Genomic DNA, 21,934 nt, shown 5'->3' on the forward strand with positions numbered 1-21,934 from the left:
GCAGCAGATGTGCTGTATTTTTTCAGAACCCAGATTGTGTTCGATGTAATAGATTGTTGTCGGACAGGAAACTGGTAATTTGGAAGTTCAATAATTTTTCAAAAATTTTCGGGACAAAATTGAGATAGGTCGGTAGTTATTTGGATCATCTTTAGGGCTCCCTTTGTGAAGTGGACGAACATAGGAATGTTGGATGGACCAGTTGAAAATATGGGCTATAGGTTTATATATTAGGTGACCAACAGTTAGCAGAGCAAAGACGGGAATACTATCTGCTCCGTTAGAGGGGAGGACTCTTTGAGGTAGGACAGTTGTTTCAGAACATTACTTTCGTGGATTGGCTGGAAACTAAATTCGTTTAATGTTTGGACAGGTGTATAGGAATTTGCATGAGCAGGGGTGACTCCCAGTACATTATCAAAAAGGTTACCAGCTTCAGAAAAATTAAGGTTAAAATTGTCAACAATTTTTTTGGGCTCTAAAAAATAATCCCCATTTCGGTTAAGCTCAACGGGCAGATTATCTGTGTTAGATGCCTTTTCGATACTTTTGATTGTTTTCCAACTGACACACCGCTGCACACGCCGCCGCCATCTTGAGACGTCGATGGGCAGATCAGCTCCACGGTAGGTCCTGGTGTCAAGGACATGGGCCCGCATCCGCTGTTCCGTCACTATGTGGTCCAGAAGATGTTCTTGCTTGGACCCGGCATGCATCCATGATGTGGTGTTGATGTGCCGATGCCGGAACAGCGTGTTGGTAATTACAAGCCCATGGGCTGCACAAAAATCGAGCAGCCTCCTACCGTTGTTATTGAGCTGATCTGGTCCATGCCTTGCAATCACTCCAGTCCAGGTGCCAGCATCATGACCAACACGGGCATGGAAGTCACCCAACAAGATGACTCTATCTCGTGGGGCCACTTGAGCTAGCACCTGTGACAGGAAGTCATAGAAGGCATCTGACTCATCTCACACACACACACGAACTCGCACACACAACGCACTCACATATATGGACTAACACACCCACATGGACGTACCCACGCACACACAAACTTTTATAGAGTAAATAAGTTTGTAAATAGTTTTTATGTATGTGATTTTAGCACTACATTTTTAATTTAACTACTGTAAAGTTGATGGATGCGAAAATGTAATAGCACTGGCTCACTTACAGGACTTATGGCGTGGTACCTGGGTTCTTTTTTTTTTTTTAAACCAAATCCTTAGCAAATTTTGTACACAGACAGACACACAGACAGAAATAATGACGTTTATAAGTCAGATGTTAATGATCCATGTGAAATGCATGTGTATTTAAGAGTGTATCTTTGTGGGGAGCTGTAGCGCAGTTATTTCACTGCATTATGAACTCAACAATTAGTTTCATTATCGCCAACAGCAAACATGATTGATAACACTGCGTAACAAAAAAAATTGTCCCTGCATAGTAAGGGTTATTTTCTAATTGCTTATGCCTCAAAAGTACAGAAAATGGCTATTATTCCCCACAAATTTTGCTTTTGTGACCAGGACAGTGATATTTTGAAATGTACCTATTTTCAATGAGAAAATGTGTTCATTTGTGTCATTCCTTAATGTAAAGTCCTGGTCACGAAAGGAAAGTGTGTGGGCATAACCAATAAAAAAATAACACTAGCCATCCAGGGACAAAAATCGTGTTACATAGTGTAAGTGAAAGCTGAATTTGTTGTGGGCCCCTGCTATGTTGATTCATCTTGAATTAATTACATGGTCAAGTGTGAGGAAGCATTAATACTGAGCAGATGAAGGTGGCCAGGCATGGTTCTGGACACACCACCACCTTTTTACCATGTGGGTGTGTGACAGTGTCAAGTTTGTATTTGCAGTAATATATATAATGTATATAACTTTTGTTATATAAAATTTCTAGCAAGATATTAATTTTGTGAGTGTAGTCATACCCCTCCCCCCTCATTCAAGACGTAATTTAGAGAGCGAAAGCGCCGAGTACGTAAATCGCTAACATAAGAACCCGTTAATCTCTTCTCACATCATTCATACGATGATGCGGTGAAGTAAACGTTCATATGATATTACGGTGAATGCTTCCAAAAACAATACTGTACCCAAATATTACTGTTAACTTACTTTCAATAGAAACATGAATTGCTCATGCGAATATTCTCTCTCAGAATCGACCAACTGATGTAGCAGACGAAACAATCATCTTGTTGAACGATTCTAAACCTTGATGCGGCAATGTTAGTTTTCTCTGTTCAAGGTTTTCTCAGTGTTATTAAATGTTTTTACATTTAGTTTACTATTACACTGAATTCTATGGCGTAATTAACTATTTTTGTGCTTAATAATCTTAAAAAAACTATTTAAATACAGTTCGTAGGAGTCTGGAACGGATTAATCGTATTTACATACAATCCAATGGGGAAATTAGGTTCGAGTCACGACCAAATCGGGTTGCAACCAAAGTTATGGAACGAATTATGGTCGTGACCAGAGGTTCTACTTTACACCACACTCCCGGTCAAAGTGCTTCATCTAATGGGGAAATGGGGGCATTACAGGAGGAAGGTAAAATTTTATTTAATAATAATGTTTGGACAAGTTCGGCGGGCCGGATTTAAAAGCCCAATGGGTCGTATACGGCCCGGGGGCCATACTTTGCCCATGTCTGAGCTAGAGTCTGTCGACAGGGAAAGAGAGACCTGGACCACCCTACTCGGCACCCAAGAGGGGGACCACTAGGGTATCCTTCCAGTCCTGCGGAACCCATTCAGTGGTCCAGACTGTTGTTATGATGTCATGTACAGTGAGGGAAAAAAGTATTTGATCCCCTGTTGATTTTGTACGTTTGCCCACTGACAAAGAAATGATCAGTCTATAGTTTTAATGGTAGGTTTATTTTAACAGTGAGAGGCAGAATAACAACAACAAAATCCAGAAAACGCATGTCAAAAATTTTATAAATTGATTTTGCATTTTAATTAGGGAAATAAGTATTTGACCCCCTCTCAATCAGAAAGATTTCTGGCTCCTAGGTGTTTTTATACAGGTAACGAGCTGAGATAAGGAGCACACTCTGATAGGGAGTGCTCCTAATCTCAGCTTGTTACCTGTATAAAAGACACCTGTTCACAGAAGCAATCAATCAGATTCCAAACTCTCCACCATGGCCAAGACCAAAGAGCTCTCCAAGGATGTCAGGGACAAGATTGTAGACCTACACAAGGCTGGAATGGGCTACAAGACCATCGCCAAGCAGCTTGGTGAGAAGGTGACAACAGTTGGTGCGATTATTCACAAATGGAAGAAACACAAAATAACTGTCCATCTCCCTCGACCTGGGGCTCCATGCAAGATCTCACCTCGTGGAGTGGCAATGATCATGAGAACGGTGAGGAATCAGCCCAGAACTACACGGGAGGATCTTGTCAATGGTCTCAAGGCAACTGGGACCACAATCACCAATAAAACAGTTGGTAACACACTACGCCGTGAAGGACTGAAATCCTGCAGCACCCACAAGGTCCCCCTGCTCAAGAAAGCACATATACATGCCCGTCTGAAGTTTGCCAATGAACATCTGAATGATTCAGAGGACAACTGGGTGAAAGTGTTGTGGTCAGATGAGACCAAAATGGAGCTCTTTGGCATCAACTCAACTCGCCGTGTTTGGAGGAGGAGGAATGCTGCCTATGACCCCAAGAACACCATCCCCACGGTCAAATATGGAGGTGGAAACATTATGCTTTGGGGGTGTTTTTCTGCTAAGGGGACAGGACAACTTCACCGCATCAAAGGGACGATGGACGGGGCCATGTACCGTCAAATCTTGGGTGAGAACCTCCTTCCCTCAGCCAGGGCATTGAAAATGGGTCGTGGATGGGTATTCCAGCATGACAATGACCCAAAACACGACCAAGGCAACAAAGGAGTGGCTCAAGAAGAAGAATATTAAGGTCCTGGAGTGGCCTAGCCAGTCTCCAGACCTTAATCCCATAGAAAATCTGTGGAGGGAGCTGAAGGTTCGAGTTGCCAAACGTCAGCCTCGAAACCTTAATGACTTGGAGAAGATCTGCAAAGAGGAGTGGGACAAAATTCCTCCTGAAATGTGTGCAAACCTGGTGGCCAACTACAAGAAACGTCTGACCTCTGTGATTGCCAACAAGGGTTTTGCCACCAAGTACTAAGTCATGTTTTGAGAGGGGTCAAATACTTATTTCCCTCATTAAAATGCAAATCAATTTATAACATTTTTGACATGCGTTTTTCTGGATTTTGTTGTTATTCTGTCTATTACTGTTTAAATAAACCTACCATTAAAATTATAGACTGATCATTTCTTCGTCAGTGGGTAAACGTACAAAATCAGCAGGGGACCAAATACTTTTTTCCCTCACTGTATGCAGCTGAAGTTAGATCTATTCATCCGAGCATTCAAGCAAATCTGAGCCTGGCTTCCACCTCGAAGTTTCGATTGAACATTAATTTATGCATTTCTGCATAATACAAATAGTATTATTTTCAAGACACTTTGTTATTATAGCTGAATTTTTCTTAAATATTCCTTTCATAGCTAGACAGTCGAAATTGTGTGCTTGGAGTTTTGGGTAAAGATTCATTTTGAAGATACTAGAGCGTCCAGGCATATTTATGACCATTGGCCCTCTCATTGTGTGTCTTAACAGCCCGCGTGATGAATTGGGGAATTATTTTCACTATATCATTAATATATTAATAAGTATAGATGTGTAAGTCATGTGTGACTGTGTATATATGTGCATTCCTCTGTGCCTTGATACTGACGTAGATGGTGTGGATATGTTTTTCTGTCTGCAGCTGACGCTTTCTCTGACTCTTCCTCTGCAGAATTGGTTTGATGGAGCAAAGGAGCTCGGCACAGCTCGGTACAAGAAGGAAACAATGCGACCAGTATGCAAACAGCACGGATCGTACTGGAAGTTTGACACAGCACCAGAAAACTCACACAAGAGAAAAACCATTCAAGTGCACTGTGTGTGACAAGGCATATGCACAGTCATCAACTTTTCAGATCCACCAGAGAACACACACGGAAGAGAATACTTGCAAGTGCAGTTTGTGTGTAAAGGTATTTTTAGGTTCATCTCTTCTGAAACAACACCAGATAACACAGGGGAGAGAAACCCTTCAGGTGCCTTTTGTGCGATAAAGCATTTGCAAAGTCATCATCTCTTCAAAAACACCAAAGAACACACATGGGAGAGAACCCCTTCAAGTGCAGTGTGTGTGAGAAGGCATTTGCAAAGTCATCAAATCTTCAAAGACACCAGAGAACGCACACAGGAGAGAAACCCTTCAAGTGCACTGTGTGTCGAAGCGCATTTGCAAAGTCATCACATCTTCATAGACACCAGAGAACGCACACAGGAGAGAAATCCTTCAAGTGCACTAGGTGTGAGAAGGCATTTACAGAGTCATCAAATCTTGAAAGACACCAGAGAATACACACAGGAGAGAAACCCTTCAAGTGCACTGTGTGTGGGAAGGCATTTGCACGGTCATCACATCTTCAAAGACACCAGAGAACACACACAGGAGAGAAACCCTTCAAGTGCACTGTGTGTCGAAGCGCATTTGCAAAGTCATCACATCTTCATAGACACCAGAGAACGCACACAGGAGAGAAATCCTTCAAGTGCACTAGGTGTGAGAAGGCATTTACATAGTCATCAAATCTTGAAAGACACCAGAGAATACACACAGGAGAGAAACCCTTCAAGTGCACTGTGTGTGGGAAGGCATTTGCACGGTCATCACATCTTCAAAGACACCAGAGAACACACACAGGAGAGAAACCCTTCAAGTGCACTGTGTGTGGGAAGGCATTTGCACGGTCATCACATCTTCAAAGACACCAGAGAACACACACAGGAGAGAAACCCTTCAAGTGCACTGTGTGTGGGAAGGCATTTGCACGGTCATCACATCTTCAAAGACACCAGAGAACACACAGGCATCAGAAGATCCCCAAGGAGCGGAGTCTGAAATCGGCTTGTGTAAATCCAAGTGCTGCAATGAACCCATACTTGCTGAAAAAAGAACCAGAATTTAATTCCAGCTTGGACGCAATGAAATGTGTCAAGGTGGATTTTGAAGAGGTGAAATGTGAAGAAATGATGGTGAAGAGCGAAGAAGCGATGGTAAAATGTGAATATGAAGATTCAACTACAAAATCGGACCTTCACACCGATGGAGGCAACGTGTAGCAGGAGGAGAATTCTGACTGTGAGGTAGAGAGAGGCAACTCCCAGTAGTTTGTGGGAGTGGAGGTGTGGCTGGACTTCTTAAACAATACAAAGTCAAATGGAGACCCGGTAGATGTGTAAGCTTGAGACAATGAAGCTCCAATAGATTCACCTTTGTCACAGGCCTTTAATTAAAATAACGTGAAGTTGCACACTCAATTCCTAGGTTCAACCTGCAGAGTAAGAGCAGCCAGTATTTGTGGACATATGGGTTGAGTAGATCTCTAACCAGGAGTAAGAGCCAATAAGCGCCCAAGCATTCACTATATTATGATAATATTTGCATTAATGTGGAGCTTAATTGCCCATAATTAGATCGCATTAATTTAAATGTTTAGTGAAACCCGCCACTACGCGATTTGTTCTCCAACACCGGTGTGCTGTACTAGTGTAGTGTAATAACGCCGATTGTTGTCCAGCAACGGCAACTGCGGTCGACAAATAGTACACACGCCAGTGAGCATATACACCGGTGTGTCGGCAGGGAAGAAGAACTGGTGCAAGGGTCACGGAAGACCCCATCTGGAAGCTCCTGGAACCTGCTAGTGGGTTCGAGAAGGGAGGCACGGCCAGGGCGGAGCCAGGCCACACTGGGTAGCATAAAAGCAGCTGAGAGTGGGAGCTCAGGGCTGTCAGTTTTGGGAGTGGGCTCATCTCCTCGTGGCTGTCATCTTCGCTGCCTTCGTCAATGCCGTCTTCGCTAGATATTGCACGGCCAGATAGTTGTTGGCTGTCTCGGTCAGCGCCATTGGTGTTACATGGTCAGGGTTGTGTTTATGCTAGGTTTGACGACGAGGGAGCGCGATGGCAAGCCTGTGAAGGTATTAATAAAGGTGCCCCCTTAGAAACCTTGTCTCCCGCAATGATGACACTACAACTGGTGTTCGGAGTGGGGTGAAGAAAGAACCCACCTATAGTGTCATCGGAGGATGGGAATGGCGAAACATTCATCCCTCCGGCAGCCACGGGAACTGGTTATGAAGCCCATTGGCGGAGAGAGAGCGGCTGCGGATCGGCGGGAGAGTGGCGGAAAAATTGGCGAGAGAGGAGCCCGATCCTTTGCGGTCATGCGCCGATCACGCGGCATGGCCGAGGACCACCGTGTTGAGGGGAGCGCGGGGAAGTGTGGGAGTCGCTCCACAGCCAGCGGCGTGTAAAGGAGTCACGAAGGGACCCTGACAGCGATCCTCGTCTCTGTGAGAGAGCAGAGGAGCCTGGGCCGGAGACCGCGCATGTGGTGGGTGCCATTTTGCCCGTGGAGGGCTTGGCATGGCTGGCGGGAGCTATTTTGCGAAAAGCGCGGGACAGCGCTGGAGGGGCGGCAGAGTTAATGGCGCTGCAAGGGGATATTTTTGGCCTCCCGTGCGATGCCCGCACGAGATTTCTCCAGTGGAAGCGAGGGGAAGCCGAGACACCCTTCACTTTCCGGGAGGCGCTTCTGGTGCTGGGGCAGACCGCGTACCCCCAGACGGGTGAGATGGCGATCGACTCCTTGGCGGTGGAAAGGCTGCTGGCGCGGGAGTCGGGGATCGTCCTGCCCTTCAGAGGAAGGCTTGGGGGATCACGTCCTTGAAGGTGGCCTGGGAAATTCAGGGCCACGAGGCCCGCCAGCATTGGCCCAAAGTGGAGGCTTGGCCGGGGTGTCAGCAGGGTGCCGGCAGCGCCACCGTAGCACTCCAACCTGCCGGCAACATCTTCCCAAGCTCCATGTTGCTTTCCGTGACTGCCGTGTGCAAAGTGTCAGGGGCTGGATCTGATTTGATGCTACTGCGGATTTCAGGGACGGGCCGTGCCCTTAGGCCATTGTTTTTTTGTTCCCATTCCTCGGAATCCCAAGGAATGCAAAACCCTGCCAAGGCGGGGGTGACCAGTGTCGAGGACCGGCTCACGTGAGCTATGTTCTGGTAAAGGCCGACTCTCCCTTGTAAGGTGAGATTCGGGGGGGTTGTGTATATTGTTTGGCTTGTGTTATCGGCTCTCGTGGGGGGGGGGGGGGGGGCGTCACGGTTATGCGGTCCCTGATGGGGTTCTTGCCCGGGTTGTGCTTTTTGTTGGCGGTCTCCGGGGGCGCCGGAGTGGCACTACGTGGTTATGGTTCGCAGGAGACGCTGCGGTTGTGCTGTATGGTCGCGGGAAGTGTTGCAACCAAGGTTTTCTTTTTTGGGGTAAATTGTTTTTTCGTGTTGGTGGTGTTCCTCGGGGTTGGGGTTGCTCTGCCTGTCCACCGGTTGTAGTTGCAACGGCAACTGCAGTGGATAAACAGTACACATGCCGGTGAGCATATACACGAGTGTGTCGGCAGGGCGGAGGAACTGGGGTAAGAGTCATGGAAGACCCTATGTGGAAGCCCCTGGAACCTGCTAGAGGGATCGAGAAGAAAGGCGCGACCAATGCGGAGCCAGACCGCGCTGGGTACAATAAAAGCAGCTGAGAGCGGGAGCTGAGCGCTGCCGGTTCTGGGAGTGGGCTCGTATCGTCGTCGCTGTCATCTTCGCTAGATATTGTGCGGCCGGATAGTTGTTGGCTGTCTCGGTCAGTGCCATTGGTGTTCCACTGTCAGGTTTGTGTTTAGGCTAGGCTAGACGACTAGAGAGAGCGCATTTATATTTAAGCAATCTAACCCAAAAAAATCTGATGGATGATATTGGTCGTGAGAGCCTACGCGTTAAACTTGCTTAATTGCCTCAGCAATTCGGAGTTTTGTATCATATCTCATCAGAAACACTCGAAGAGCACCCCTAAGTGGCAGCTACCTCTGTGTGGCATAAGGTGGCCCAGCACCAGCCTGCATGTGGACATGAGTCTGTCAGTCAGGGGCGATAATTGATGTGTAATCTCAATGACACCAACATGCAAAGACCTATGTGTTTTGAATGACACGATAGTATGTTTTACATCCACTCTTTAAGCAGACGGTGCATATTTTGGTTGATGTTACTGGAGTAGCCAGGGGTGCCTGTCGGATTTAAACCTTGAACCTCTGCAATAAATAGAGAATGCGCTACCACTTGGCTTCCCTCAATCTGAGTGTAGGCATGCCATCCAGTCTTCTTGGTTCTTTCGGTAAAGTCACGTAGAAGGAAAATAATAAAATAATAAAAAGAAAAGATAATAAAATAATTCTCACGACGTTTCGGCCACAACGCAAGCAGCCGTTTGTGGCCGAAACGTCGTGAGAATTATTTTATTATGTTTTATTTTTATGTTATTATTTTCCTTCTACGTGACTTTACCAAAAGAACCAAGAAGATCATTCCCTGCAGTCACGAAAGCTTTAAATCAAAATGCCAGCCAGTGTTTCTAACCAGCGCAGATGTTCCATTTAGAGGGGTCCACGTTTCACATGCCTAGAGAATGGAGGGCATGACTGTTGCCGAGAAGACCCGGAGCTTCATTCGGAGCGACAGGCCAGGTAGCTTCCACACAGCATTGCAGAGCTGATGAAAAGATAATTACGCCCGACTAATTCTGACCACCCACACACTGTACACATACGCAGTGTAGACGTATTGTGTACACACAATGTATATACAGCGTACACACAGTCTGCGCATATACTGTATACACAAACACACTAACAAAAACAACGACTGCCATTCGCCAATACGTGGTGGTGACGTCACCATGGCGCTTGTGCCAGGCTATGTGCACGTTAAGGCCACGTGAAGTGTCGAACTCCCGCCGGCAGGAGGTCACAGGGCAGACTCAGGTGCCATGGTTCAACTGAGATGACTGGCCGATGCACCACCTGTGCCCCCTACTGTGCCAACAGTGTACACACACGCGCACACCGTGTGTGTGTACACAGTTTGTATACAGGGGCCGTCCATAAATGACGTCACGCGATTTTGGACGATTTTGACCCCCCCCCCCTTCGTCACACGACGTCACCAAAAGTCAGACCCCCCCCCCTCAAATATGACGTCACAAAGCTCTGCCCACCCCCCCCCCAAAAACATGCTTCAAATCGCTTTAAACTATTGTCATCGTAGTGCGTATTTAAAGTGGCGCTACACTCTGATGTAAGAGAAAACATTAAAAAGTCTTTAATGAAGTCGAACGTGTTTATATTTATTTAAGTTGCGCATTTTGATGTGACGTCACATTTATCACCCCCCCCCCCCATCATCGCCCATCGTCACACATCGTCACAAATGTCTGACCGTCCCCTCCCCAGTTGCGTGACGTCATTTATGGACGGCCCCACACATTGTTCACACAGTTTGTACACACACACACTGTATACACAGTTTGTACACACACAGTGTATACACAGTTTGTACACACACCCACTGTATACACAGTTTGTACACACACACACACTGTATACACAGTTTGTACACACAGTGTTCAAGTTGTTGAGCTCGCGCACCCAAAGGGTCAATGTTCAATAGATGGATCAATGGAATAGGAATCTTAATGAACTTAAACTCTAACCCCGCTCTCTGACGTCACCACTGCATTACCTCATCGGCGTGAGGGGGAGGTGTACTCCGCTAGTGACGTCATGTCACCTCGTGCTGCCGCGTGACGTCACGAGGAAGCTGCCGATCATCGCGCGCGCTCACTGAGATCCGAGGTGAGAAGTTCACATCGTGGTGGTTGTTGTTGTTGTTTACTCAGGTAGAGCCTCGCTCCTCTCGTAGGGATATCAATTGAGTAGCAGCGAGGATGGAATCGATGTCCAGGTTGGAACATTACAACGCGGGGCCTTGCCATGCGGGGCCTTGCCTCCTGCCCTCGCCTGATTGCATTTGCTTTAATTCTCTGCTTAATTTTAATTTGTCTTCATCTGGCTCACTACTTTGAAACTTTGTTTCTTTTAAATATTTCGACAGTTTTTTTTTATCTTACCAGTTCAAGCCCACTTCAGCTGCTATACCGCTCTTGTTTTCAGAAGCGACCTGCCCACAACAAGTGTAGCTATTTTTCGATTTAAAGCTTTCGTGACTGCAGGGATTCATCTTCTTGGTTCTTTCGGTAAAGTCACGTAGAAGGGAAGTAATAAAATAATAAAAATAAAACATAATAAAACAAGTGTAGCTATACTACACTTTGTGTAGCTATACTAACTCTATAGCAGTGTGTACTGGCTGTAGTAGTAGATATACAAACTTTATAGCAGTGTGTACTGGCTGTAGTAGTAGCTATACTATATCTATAGCAGTGTGTACTGGCTGTAGTAGTAGATATACAAACTCTATAGCAGTGTGTACTGGCTGTAGTAGTAGATATACTATATCTATAGCAGTGTGTACTGGCTGTAGTAGTAGCTATACAATATCTATAGCAGTGTGTACTGGCTGTAGTAGTAGCTATACTAACTCTATAATAGTAATCTTTGGTTCTTTCGTTGAGTCATGTAGATAGAAAAATAATAATACAAATAATGTGAATAATAACGTGAATAATAATAAAAATAACCATTCATGTAAACTGTAGCCTGGTTATTAAGTTTTGTGAATGCACTGGCAGTCTATGATGTAGACTATAGAAATGGTTATCAATTACTAAGAATAAGTCTATAGACTGCCAGTACACTCGCTCAGCTGAATAACCATGGCTACAGTCTACATTATAGACTGCCAGTACACTCACCAAACTTAATAAGCAGGCTACAGCCTACATTATAGACTGCCAGTACACTCATCGAGGTTAAGAATGATGCTAGTCTACATCATAGACTGCCAGTACACTCACCCAGCTTAATAACCATTGCTACAATCCACATTATAGACTGCCAGTACACTCACCCAGCTTAATAACCATTGCTACAATCCACAGGCCTATCTACATTAGTGTTTTTTTATTTTTACTATTTCGATTTTTATTAACTCATTTTTTTATTAAGATTTTTCTATCTACGTGACTGTACCGAAAGAACCAAGAATATAGTACTTAACAGTGCTGTGATAAGGCTTAGACCCATGCAGGGCCCCCGGCCTCGCGCATGCGCAGATGTGTGCTTTGGCGCGCGCTCAGCGTAGTAATATAATCATTAATAGTACTAAATTGTTATACCATGAACCTCCTTCGCCTTTTGGCGTCCTCTGGTCTACCACTGTTTGAGACTAGGCTCGAAAGAAAGCTGTCTCTGGTGTAGACCAATCAGTTTCAAGGACATTGCATGTAGTATCCGTGATTTTTTTTGCATTTTGACTGAAAATATTGTGGTTAATGCAGACATGAATCCTTGTAAAAAGGTTTCAGTTTTGTTGCCAGAAAAAAAGGGGAACAACCCTATTATTATATTTTGGTACTGGCAAAGGAGGTCTAATGATGTAGATGCTTACCCCGAGCCCTCATTACTTTGATAGTGCATTGTCTTTGAGCTGTCTGCCTTTTGGTGTCATCTGGTCTAGCACCAATTGAGACGAGGCTCTAAAGAACGCTGTCTCTGGTGTAGACCAATCAGTTTCAAGGACAATTCATATATTAGTGTTTTTTTGTTTGCATTTTGACTGCAAGTATTGTGGTTAATGCACGCATGACTCCTTGTAAAATGGTTTCAGTTTTGTTGCCAGAAAAAAGGGGAACAACCCTATTATATTAATTACATGGTGAAGTGTGAGGAAGCATTAATACTGAGCAGATGAAGGTGACCAGGCATGGTTTTGGACACACCACCACCTTTTTACCATGCGGGTGTATGACAGTGGTCAAGTTTGTATTTACAGTAAAGTATATTAACTATTGAACATGTAGGTTAAATCAAAACAATAGTTTAATTTAGTTTTCCTCTGGGACTTTTTGTAAGAATGGAAACAGTCAGGAAAATATCTCAGCACATTCAGCTGAAGTTAGATCTGTTCATCCGAGCATTCAAGCAAATCTGAGCCTGGCTTCCACCTCAAAGTTTCGATTGAACATTAATTTATGTATTTCTGCATAATACAAATAGTATTATTTTCAACACACTTTGCTATTATAGCTGAATTTTCCTTAAATATTCCTTTCATAGCTAGACAGCCGAAATTGTGTGCTTGGATTTTTGGGTAAACATTCATTTTGAAGATACTAGAGCATCCAGGCATATTTATGACCATTGGCCCTCTCATTGTGTGCCCTAACAGCCCACGTGATGAATTGGGGAATTATTTTCACTATATCATGAATATATGAATAAGTATATATGTGTAAGTCATGTGTGACTGTGCATTCCTCTGTGCCTTGATACTGATGTAGATGGTGTGGATATGTTTTCTGTCTGCAGCTGACGCTTCCTCTGACTCTTCCTCAGCAGAATTGGTCTGATGGAGCAAAGGGACTCGGCACAGCTCGGTACAAGAAGGAAACAATGCGACCAGTATGCAAACAGCACGGATCGTACTGGAAGTTTGACACACCACCAGAGGACTCACACAGGAGAAAAACCATTCAAGTGCACTGTGTGTGACAAGGCATATGCACAGTCATCAACTCTTCAGATCCACCAGAGAACACACACGGAAGAGAAAGCTTTCAAGTGCAGTTTGTGTGTAAAGGTATTTTCAGGTTCATCTCCTCTGAAACGACACCAGATAACACACAGGGGAGAGAAACCCTTCAAATGCCTTTTGTGCGATAAAGCATTTGCAAAGTCATCATATCTTAAAAAACACCAAAGAACACACATGGGAGAGAAACCCTTCAAGTGCAGTGTGTGTGAGAAGGCATTTGCAAAGTTATCAAATCTTCAAAGACACCAGAGAACGCACACAGGAGATAAACCCTTCAAGTGCAATGTGTGTGAGAAGGCATTTACAGAGTCATCAATTCTTCACGACCACCAGAGAACACACACAGGAGAGAAACCCTTCAAGTGCACTGTATGTGAGAAGGCATTTGCAAAGTCATCAAGTCTTCAAAATCACCAGAGAACGCACACAGGAGAGAAACCCTTCAAGTGCACTATGTGTGAAAAGGCATTTACAGAGTCATCACATCTTAAAACACACCAGAGAACGCACACAGAGGAGAAACCATTCAAGTTCACTGTGTGTGAGAAGGCATTTGCAAAGTCATCAAATTTTCAGAGTCACCAGAGAACGCACACAGGAGAGAAACCCTTCAAGTGCACTATGTGTGAGAAGGCATTTACAGAGTCATCACATCTTAAAAAACACCAGAGAACACACACAGGAGAGAAACCCTTCAAGTGCACTGTGTGTGAGAAGGCATTTTCAGATTCATCACTTCTTAAAAGACACCAGAGAATACACACCGGAGAAAAACCCTTCAAGTGCACTGTGTGTGAGAAGGCATTTACAGAGTTATCACATCTTAAAACACACCGGAGAACGCACACAGGAGAGAAACCCTTCAAGTACACTGTGTGTGGAAGCGCATTTGCACAGTCATCAAATCTTAAAAGACACCAGAGAATACACACAGGAGAGAAACCCTTCAAGTGCACTGTGTGTGAGAAGGCATTTGCAATGTTATCAAATCTTCAGAGCCACCACAGAACGCACACGGGAGCTAAACCCTTCAAGTGCACTCTGTGTGAGAAGGCATTTACAGAGTCATCACATCTAAAAACACACCAGAGAACGCACACAGGAAAAAAAACCCTTGAAGTGCACTGTGTGTGAGAAGGCATTTGCAAAGTCCTCAAATCTTCAGAGTCACCAGAGAACATGCACAGGAGAGAAACCCTTCAGGTGCACTATGTGTGAGAAGGCATTTACAAAGTCATCAAATCTTCAAAGACACCAGAGAACGCACACAGGAGAGAAACCCTTCAAGTGCACTGTGTGTGGAAGCGCATTTGCACAGTCATCACATCTTCAGAGCCACCAGAGAACACACACAGGACAGAAACCCTTCAAGTGCACTCTGTGTGAGAAGGCATTTACAAATCCATCAAATCTTCATATTCACCAGAGAACGCACACAGGAGACACACCCTTCAAGTGCACTGTGTGTGAGAAGGCATTTTCAGATTCATCACTTCTTAAAAGACACCAGAGAATACACACCGAAGAAAAACCCTTCAAGTGCACTTTGTGTGAGAAGGCATTTACAGAGTCATCACATCTTAAAAAACACCAGAGAATACACACAGGAGAGAAACCCTTCAAGTGCACTGTGTGTGGAAGCGCATTTGCACATTCATCAAATCTTAAAAGACACCAAAGAATACACACAGGAGAGAAACCCTGCAAGTGCACTATGTTTGAGAAGGCATTTGCAAAGTCATCTAATCTTCATAGTTACCAGAGAAAGCACACAAGGGAGAAACCCTTCAAGTGCACTGTGTGTGGGAAGGCATTTGCACGGTCATCACATCTTCAAAGACACCAGAGAACACACAGGCATCACAAGATCCCCAAGGAGCGGAGTCTGAAATCGGCTTGTGTAAGTCCAAGTGCTGCAATGAGCCCATCCCTGCTGAAAAAAGAACCAGAATTTAATTCCAGCTTGGACGCAATGAAATGTGTCAAGGTGGATTTTGAAAAGGTGAAATGTGAAGAAGTGATGGTGAAGAGCGAAGAAGCGATGGTAAAATGTGAAGATGAAGATTCAACTCCAAAATGTGACCTTCACATCGATGGAGGCAACGTGAAGCAGGAGGAGAATTCTCACTGTGAGGCAGAGCGAGGTAACTCCCAGGAGTTTGTGGAAGTGGAGGTGTGGGTGGACTTCTTAGACACTACAAAGTCAAATGGAGACCCGGTAGATATGTAAGCTTGAGACAATGAAGCCCCAGTAGATTCACCTTTGTCACAGGCCTTTAATTACATTAAAGTGAAGTTGCACACTCAATTCCTAGGTTCAGCCTGCCGAGTAAGAGGGGCCAGTATTTGCCGTCCTGTGGGTTGGGTAGATCTCTAACCAGGAGCCAGAGCCAATACGCTCCCAAGCATTCATAATGTTATAATATTATAATGATGCTTGTTTAATCGCCTCAGCAGCTCGGAGTTTTGTATCATATCTCATCACAAACACTCGAAGAGCATGTTGTGCATATGCCTTTTCCAAAAAAAATTATTAAGTGATTCTGCCTTTTTTGGTAATAATTTTGATCGGGATGTAGCGCGGGGGCACAGAAAGGGTGAGTCGCCCCCCCTGCCTCCTACCTTGCCACCAGACCGGTGGAGGATAATAACTCACAAGCCTGCTTGGAAAGTAATACAATTTAATTTTAAAAAATGGCAAACCATAAGATGGAAACAGCAGGGGTCACGAACCTCCCTTGGACTTTGAAATCCACCCAAGGGCAGTTAATCATCATGAGCTGACTGGGTTTTTAAAAATACAACAGTGAATTTCGAAGCTTAGCTATATGTTCAACCTCAGGATATCAAAATATACTTGAGAATAAGAAGCACAGATCCCTGGCGATATAGACAGGGAACAAAGGTTAATAAAACCCTCGGAATATACTCGGTAACAACTACGGTATACCATATCTTGGTTAAGCATGAACCAAATAATAATTATGAAAGTATTAGACCTAGGGTCATTCAGAAGAGATACAATGTGAAATATGTCAATCTCCCGAACAAGATAATGTATTCCACGGGATCAGAGTCTCACCAAACGCCTTCGTCTTCCAGTAGCTAACAGCACATGGTAGCAGTAAATTATGTATGCGGGGGGGCGTCTTCCCCTAATATATCAAATACCATGCAAGAATTCCAAACAGCGACGTGAGTGCAGTGAATGTTGCTCTAAACGTACTTCGAGTCACTTGCAGAGTCAAAACTGCGGAAAGTTGTATGGTACCAAGCTATAAGAGGTGAATAAAACATTTTTTTACTTCCAACTCGTGATGAGAGGACAGAATACATGGTGACAGCAAGCACACTCTTGCACAATAGGTCACGACTTCAAAGGCCACAGCGCCCCTTTTTGACAGAGACTGCAAGTCTGATGCAAAATTTTTTTAACACTTCCAACCCGTTATGGGATTGTGGGGTACGCTGCCCAAACCGAATACACACACACAGGGAGACAATTGTGTTAAAAGCTTTATTCTCATCACAGAATCTTGCCCGCGAATGTATTAAAGCCCTTAGCCAATTGATGAACATTTGTTAGACAAGCAAGCACACTACCGCACACCATTATTTCAAGGCATTACGTTAATTGCATAATCTAACAAATTAATTGAGGTCTACCTTTGCTTAGGCACGTTTCTTTATTACCGTTCGTATGAATATTGTCACATTAATTAAAAAACTTTTTCCTGTCGCTGTGTATGATCACCTTACTCTGAAGAATGAGCCAATTGTTCTGTTACCCAGTTTGACAAACATAATTTTTGAGGGTTAAATGTACGGATCAATGAGGAGGACATCTCCAGGAGTACTGTGTTGGCATTCTTAGCATAAGAGTTCGTATATTATAATGTTACGTGTTTGTTTGAGATTAAAGTTGCTTAACACAGAAGAGTCTGAGTGGTGTTTTCCTAAGTCCATGCATAATATCTTTGTAACCTATGAAAGGCATTTTTTGTCCGTCTGCGTACGCTCGCGGGTGATTTGGCTCTCGGACCGTGGGGTTTACCGAGAAATGTTTTGCCAGGAGGCACGCCCCGAGCCCCGCGGTGGGAATATGCATTTCCGTTTTTTAGTCCCTAAACTTTAAAGCGGTTTAATTATCCATTTAGTGCGATTTCTCTTTATTTAGCACACCGTTGTGCATGTGCGAAACGCTGACCAAGGGTTGCCCCTGGCAACGGGCAGCACACCGTTGCTGCAGGGTGGACGCCATTTCTCACCTGCGTAAAAAAATATGCGCACACATTTACACGCGACGCTGAGGTAAATACATCAAAGTTTCACCTCCTCTACTCTCTCCACCCCACACCCCAATGTGTGCAATTACTATTATAGGGTCGGTAAATAATACAATTATAGAGATTAGACTATTATTCCAGCGCGGGGGTGGGGGGTAGCGGCCCAGTCCCCAACCTCGCCCGGCTGGGCAATCTAGGTGAGGCCAGAGGCTCTGCACGGGACTAGCCCTCGACACCCCACTCTTGTTAGAGTCGATATACCCAGCATTGCCCGGGGGGAAAATACATTTAAAAACTTCTGAAAACTTTAAAACATAACATAGCAATGAAAATGAAACTCAATAAATTAAAATAAACCCGAGCGTGCCACTAATCGATTCCTTAAATATAGACTGTACAAATAGTTATTAAGCTGGGTGAGTGTACTGGCAGTTTATAATGCAGACTGTAGCCTGCTTATTAAGTAAAGTAGCAGGTACCACCACAGTATGCACTACTGTAATCATAGCAGGTACCACCACAGCAGTAGGCACTGCTGTATTCATAGCATGTACCACCACAGTCAGTATGCACTGCTGTAGTCATAGCAGGTGCCATCACTGTCAGTATGCACTGCTGTAGTGATAACAGGTACCACCTCAGCTGGTATGCACTGTTGTAGTGATAGTAGATACTGCTATCGAGTTGGTAGATACTGCTATATAGAGTTAGTAGATACTAAAACAGTCAGTATATACCACTACAGCTCAGTCAATACTGCTACAGTCAGTATATACTACTATACAGTCAGTACATACTAGTACGGTGAGTAGCTATTAGAGTCCGTAGATACTACTATAGAGTGAGTAGATCTTGCTATAGAGTTAGTAGTTACTACTATAGTCAGTGGATACTACTATACAGTTGTTACTACTATAGAGTCGGTAGATACTACTGTAGGCCCAGTAGATACTACTACGGTCAGTCATTACTACAATCAGTAAATAATACTCCAGTCAGTAGCTACTACTGGCTCAGTAGATACTACTGTACAGTCAGTAGATACAACTACAGAGTCAATAGATACTACTTCCTCTGTTGTATGTAGGCTGATGTAAATATAATTTTTGAGGGGGGGGTGTCCACAGTTTTCGGAAACCTTTTACATCAACTATTTACCCCACAATTTCTACAACATTTTGGACTTTTGCAAGCTTCTCATAATTTTGTTGGTGGAGAAATGTACAAACGGCCCACCGGGCTTTCACAATACCTTAGTATCTGTGTGTGTATATGTAAGGTTTTTAAGAGACAACAAACTCCGTGATAAGAAGGCTCAGCTAATCGAGTCTCTCACCTTTCTGAAGAGATGCCGCGACTCTAAGGTAATACCAATCGCATTTACTCTAACCTCTGCTGCTGTAACTCATTCCACAAGTAGTGACTAATCCCATATCTGCATTTCCATAAATATGCTAAATTCCTCTTGATATGCAAATCCCTTTGTCAAGGCGCTCTTCCCCCTCCAACCCAGCTTAAATATACGCTGCCAAGCCTGGTGTTCATTCAGACGCTGTCTTTCCGACAGACCTGTTCTTCACCTGAGGACGGCTGCTTGCGTTGTGGCCGAAACGTCGTGAGAATTCCCTTCTACGTGACTTTACCGAAAGAACCAAGAAGATGAATCCCTGCAGTCATGAAAGCTTTAAATCGAAAATTTTAAGAGAAGTTTATAAAGATATTTTTCACCCGGGCAACGCCGGGTACTTACCGCTAGTAACTAATAAATGAAACTGAAAACATAGTCTGGAACAAGCGTCGTGGTGACGTCACCGCCACTTCGTGGCGAATGGCGGTTGTCTTTTGGCTTCTGAGGTGCTGCGTTCCTTGGAACGAAAATACCTCAGGTCCCCAGCAGGGGCGCTGGGTCAGCGTGTGTGTTGAGCACACGGCGCTCTCGGCTGCTTCGTCAGTCTCTCTCCACCGCTGAGGTGATTGCCGAGTCGGCACGCTGGTCACTCTGTCGGCAGTGCCCGTGCTGGCAGGGATGATGGGTCCGGCTCCGTCTGCGTCGATGTGCGCGATCATCCCGTCACCATAAACCACTCGCACCAGACACTGTTGATCCTTGCAGACTGTGGAGTGAGTTGGAGAGACAGCGCCTGTCGTCTCCCCCCCCCCCCCCCTCTTCAAGAGAGTCCTCTTCCAGTTGTTTGTACGACTCGTGCTGCACAGAGGACACGCTACAGATCAAGTTACTGTATATCGTTCCGTGTCAGTCTCTGATCTGACCCTCAACTAAACTTTGCCTGTGGGTTGCGATTTCAAGGGGCACTCTCACGAATAGTGGTTGCACCAGTTTTCCCTCAAAGGGTTGACTTTGATCTAAGCACAATCCGAACGATTGTCACTCTATGGTCGTGTTTGCTGCCCAGAGCGATCTCGCCACCGGGAAAAGTAATGCTTGTCACTCTTCCCCACGTCTGGATTGCAATACTGCGAGCACCAGCCATAGCTAGCAGCCTCTCTCAATGATGCAACAAAAAACTCTCCGTGACGCGTGGCTTCTGACGATGCAGAGCTCCCTATCAATTTGCCAGTCACGAGGGCAATCCCCGGAGCCGGACTCGCAGTTCTTTTTGAGTATGGCATTGTGAAAAGCAACAGTTTTTATTTTTAATGATCGTCATGAATGAATGCAAAGGTTCCTTATCCAGTCCAATGATGTGGTTGATGCAGTGTGGATTTTAGCGATACCGCCAGGATGTGCATGGATGGAGCATTCATTGGTGATGTGCTTGATGGTTTGGACTTCTCCAGTCGCAGTTGGGCGTTTCGTTGAGCAGTGCTGATTTATATTCTTGCATTCTTGCTTATATATATTTTCCACCTGTTGTATATATTCGGTCTGAAAATTTTTAAAAATGTAAAAAATGAAATTTTTTCAAAACTGTAATTTTCCCGAAGTTATGCTAATTTATTTAATTATGAAAATGTTGCGCGTATGCTAATTAGGTAGGTGTAATTGTTTTCAGTTATGCAAGTGTATGTAATTATGCTAATGCATTTAATTATTATCATTAGGTTCTGCGTCGTTATCTAGGGTTGTATTATCACTGGTCAATAAAAAAAACTTTTTTCTGGCCTGGACTTTTGCAGCTGTTTTAGACTTATTTCAGGGTGCCGATTCCAAATCTGATCTCAGATTTGCTCTATCACATCTCATTTTATGCTATCGGCATACCCCATTTTCATTGATTTTACCCGAAATTAACTCTGTCACTTATGATTGCAAGTTGTTGCGAGTCAGTGACTGCTTTAGTGTTAAAATATGGTTCTGTATTTTTAGGATAGTGTGTTTATAATAAATTTATGTAGATATCCACATTTATTTAATATTTTTCTTCTGCAGTTTTTATTGAAAATGCAATATTTGATATGCCAGATTTGGAATCAGCACCCCAAAATTACATTAAGACCGTTGGAATACCTTATGCCAGAAAAAGTGTTGACCAGTGAATTATCAATCAGGATAATACAATGATTCTCACTTTAACTTTTACTGATTATGTCTTAGTGTGTTATATCAGGTCTCAAAATGCAGATCTCTCCGCAAGATACAGTTCTTATAATTAATATTATTATGCATGGACTTAGGAAGGCACCACTCAGACTCTTCTGTGTTAAGCAACTTTAATCTCTAAAAAACACGTAACATTCCAATATGCGAACTCTTATGCAAGGAATGCCAACACAGTACTCCTGGAGATGTCTTCATTGAACCGTACATTTAACCCTCAATAATTATGTTTGTCAAACTGGGTAACAGAACAATTGGCTCATTCTTCAGAGTAAGGTGATCATACACAGCGACAGGAAATTAATGTGACAATCTTCATACGAACAGTAATAAAGAAACATGTGCCTAAGCAAAGGTA

General features: G+C 44.1%; 1 pseudogene; it reads left to right on the top strand.

The window, feature by feature from the left end:
* LOC133361554 (uncharacterized) overlaps nucleotides 1-21,934 on the top strand; it is a 173,658-nt pseudogene that overhangs the window by 69,855 nt on the left and 81,869 nt on the right.

This window comes from Lethenteron reissneri, unplaced genomic scaffold (genome assembly GCF_015708825.2).
Source record: "Lethenteron reissneri isolate LAM-NWPU_2019-01 unplaced genomic scaffold, ASM1570882v1 scaffold_114, whole genome shotgun sequence".
Lineage (NCBI taxonomy): Eukaryota > Metazoa > Chordata > Hyperoartia > Petromyzontiformes > Petromyzontidae > Lethenteron > Lethenteron reissneri.